The sequence below is a fragment of the Lygodium microphyllum genome, chromosome 9, assembly GCF_053477565.2.
Source record: "Lygodium microphyllum isolate KBCC chromosome 9, Lygodium_microphyllum_v1.1.10, whole genome shotgun sequence".
Taxonomy (NCBI): domain Eukaryota; kingdom Viridiplantae; phylum Streptophyta; class Polypodiopsida; order Schizaeales; family Lygodiaceae; genus Lygodium; species Lygodium microphyllum.
The window spans coordinates 114,474,469-114,478,774 of NC_141143.1; positions in this window are offsets into that span (position 1 = coordinate 114,474,469).

The window sequence follows — 4,306 nt, forward strand, 5'->3', positions numbered from 1 at the left end:
TATCTATCACGTAAGGATTATATCCAAACATTTCTTGAGTGGTTTCATATAAGGATGGTAAGCCTATTGGCTATCTTCTACTTTCTCATGTGAAGGTTAGTCAGGCTGATTGCTTGCAATCTAATGAGCAAAAGGGGCCGAGATGGCCAAGATCCCTTATACATCGGCTGTAGACAGCTTGATGTATATCATGATAGCTACCCTAATATAACATTTGTAGTGGGATTTGCGACATGCTATATAGCTATAGCTACTAGATGACACTCACAAGGGTATCATGAGGTACTTGAAGGGCACAACACGTATGTGCATATGTTATGGTAGCTAGAGTACATGAGTCATGGGGTACACTGACTCTGATTATGCAGGACATGCAAACAATAGGAAGTCCCCATCTCTAGCTATGTCTTCATCTTTACTAGAGGTGCTATTTCTTGGAAGTCCAAGCTACAAAAATGCATGGCCCTCTCTACTAGCGCGGCCGAGTATATTGTAGCCAGCACATTGAGGCTTGCAAGAAAGCTCTCTGCTTCAAGTGAGTCAGCAAATTTACTAGAGCACGGAAGTATTTAAACACATCAAGTCTTCGAATACATCTTGTACTTGAAATATTGTTTGATGCACCAATAACTAAAAGGAGTTTAACTAACCACTAAAAAGTTTCAATCAACACAAAATCTTGATATGACCATTTTGTCAATCATTGTTCGTAGAGTCATTACAATAACATGAATATTTATAGCTCAAAGATGGTTTGAGAAAGGAGACAAGGAAGCATTTGTCTAGTCTTGTAGAGATATCAAAGGATGGAGAGCTAAGTATGTTTTGAGGTCCAAGCATCATACGAGGGAACAATCCATATGGAGGCAAAACATTCAAGATACCCACAATCAACAAAATCCTAGATACCAACAAGCATGCATGGTCTTCCTTTTTTAGAATAACTACAAAGGAAAGGGTTGATTTGGCATACTACCCTTACCCAATATGGTTACATAGTCATTTGATCAATCAAAGCATAGAAGGTAAAAAATTTCAAAGATACTTAATGTGGTTAACTCCAAGCACCTCAATAGTATATACTAACTCCAAACTTAGGACTTTGCATCATGCTTCAATAGCTTTATCACAATAATCAAAAGATTATCAAATCTAGCCTTCCTCAATAACAACCATGTACAATTTGTCTTTGGTAGGACTTGTTATTGCATTCCCTATACAAAAACCAATTATTAACAAAAAGTTCATGGAGCACAAATTAAGAAAGACATAATGTGGAGTGAACATTGTACAACTAAGAATGGATACAATGTCCCCTTATGTATGAGTGACCACCTCTCTCATGCATATATTCATGGAGTTATATTTCTTAGCTATTGTGCTCAAAGATCATGAAAAGCAATCTTTTGGGAAAGTTTACTTTTCTTAAATCAACAACATGTTTTTTCGTGATAAATTTTCAATATATTTCTAATAAATCTAGTGCTACAAAAATATTTTTCTTATCCTAAGGCCTTAGTCAAAGCTTGCATTCAATAATAACTAAATCCATGTATGAGCACACAATAAATTCATGCAATAGAAGCATAAATATTTAAAAAAATTCTTGTGCATCAAAATATTCTTGACTAATCAAATGATTCCATCTTTATAAATCCATCTAATAATCTACTTTCACTAGAAGCATGAAATACATTACTTCCTTGCTAACAAGTCACTATCATGTAGTGAATAGACAAATGGAAGTCCTTAGTGTGACACATGCGCACACATGCCACAAGTCACTTTCATGTAATGGATAAACATGAAAGTTCACAGAACAACTAAATGAATAAATAGTATCTTATTCTTATAATAATCTCATGATAAAATATCATAATGGGAATATTGTAAGGGAGAGGGTTGATTTTACAAGCTATCCTTACCTAAGGTGGCATGGTACTTCATTTGATTTGATGAAGCATGGGAGGTACAAATTTTTATAAATACCTAATGTGAATGCCAAGGGCCTAGAGAGGAGCCTCGAAGTATATAGTTATTCCAACCTTAGGATTTAGTGCATTCCTACAATTCCTTATTAAAGCAAATACTAATTTCGAGATCTGGTATTCCTCACCACATGCAACTATTTGAGGCATCTCACCACTCTATAATGTCAAAAGCCCACCTTATACAACGTCGAGATATGAGAAGCATAATATCAACATTATTGTTCTAGAATAATGTGGAAATCAATGAGATCACCATGACTTAGCTTGTTCTCTATACCATCTTTCTACTACTATTCTACTTGGATTTGTTGGAGGATATAAAGGAGATTAGTTAACCCACTTCTCCTATCCCTTCCCCTTCCTTCCTCAACCCCCAATCTAAAGATTACTAGTAATCAGTGAGTATTTCTTGAGTAAGACTTGTCTCTCTCAAACATTATGTGTCTACTACCTTAGGACTAAAAATGAGAAGGAAAAAAGATAATACAAATGAGAAAAAGCTCCATATAAGAGTACGTGCACATACCACCACTACACTTAGGGGTGCTAAAGTAAGAGATGCATGGTGGCTTCATCTAGCTAGATCCATCTCTAACCCCTTAGCTCATCTCCTATGTCACAATTCAAGGCATGGGGTGCTAAAGTAAGAGATGCATGGTGGCTTCATCTAGCTTGCTCCATCTCTAACCCCCTAGCTCATCTCCTATGTCACTATTCAAGACACGTTATAGTGCTACATGTCCACCCTTGAAAAACCAAAGATAGATCTATTTCCACGGGGTTTAAAGTTGCTCAGTTGTGTGTGGTGTTATGCAAGAAGTTAGGGGGATGCTAGAAAACTGCGATGCCAATTGTTTGCATGAACTATGAGTGACCTAACAAATCCTTGGAAGAAAGATCTATAGGAAAGGAGTGGATAAGGAGTGCCACCATGATTAAATAGACAATGCATATCTCTCTAGAGATAAGCCAAGTGTGAAGGCTAAGTGTCCATGATTGGGTTTAACTCAAGTCTAGGAGCATGCTCAAGTGCGCAAAGGGTGAGTTGCCAAGCGGTTAAAGCATCAACATTGCAAGGTGTTCAGTATGAAAGTTTAGTCCAGAAGATCTCGGCAAATATAATACTCTCGCATCATCATCCTAAAGAAACTTGGGTGCACGCCTAGACTTGAGGACCGGTGAGTTATACAAGGAAAAGACTGTACCTTTATTATTCATATTAGTTAAGGACGAGGAAGGACTTGCTTTTTGGGGAAAGCTAAGCGTTTTATAGGTAGAGGAGAGTTGAATGGCAGGGCGGCGGCGGCGACGCGAAGGGCAACGCATTACACGGATTCTAGGCTCGCGGCCCGGAGGGGGAAGATGTACTGTGTTTTAGTTGGGAAAGAAGAATGTGGATCCCGGTCGTCAATGGAGAGAGCCAAGGCAGGGATAGCTTCAATATCATTTATCCTGGGAGGTTGATGCCTTGAGCAAATATGCATGTAATCGATGGACACACAAAGCAGCGTGATTGGCGTTTTTCTGGAAAAACTAGGCTTGCTCATCTCAGCTACTACTTTCTCGAACCTTTCAATCACACGCTTGTCAATAATACCACGGTCCACCAAGCTTATAGATGAGGTGACCTGAGGCTGAGGTGGTGGACTTCCCAGAGTCGACATACCCTACGACGGCAATGTTTGTTTTGCGTCTTCGCCTTTCCCATAGCTACTGCAGGTTAAAGCCAGCTTGCCATTTTCCAAAGATATTCAGGAGGTGGCCTTTTTTACCGTCACCACAGGTCTTGGAAGGATGGACTGAGTGTGAGAGATCAAGACCCTAGTTTGCTGCTTGAAAGAGCGGCCTGCAACTCATGGGAGCTCATTGCTGTTCCTTAGTGTGGGCCGTGACGATTTTAGCATCGTGTGTGTGCAACTTGTGTGACTAAGAGGGTTGATTGTTGGCCAGTGCATCATGTGGTGTGAGCGACTACAGAAGCATTCATGGGAAGGAGAAGGGATGTCCTGATTAATGGAGAGTTCAAGACTTAATTTAAAGGGTAACTGCAGTTAATAATAAATATTTCATGGAGTTCAGCACTCCTGTACGTCACAAGGAGATTTTTATGCAATCCCTACGTAGGGAATTCCACACGACCTACGGAAATTTCCCCTATTTCCTACATATATATATGTATCTAATCCCTATATATAATTAGGGATTTCAATTTTCTATATGTGATGACAGGGAATTATAGAATTACCTATATATACCTAGGCAATGTAATTTCATATATGCAAATGTGAGCAAGGATTCAATAATTCCTTATATAT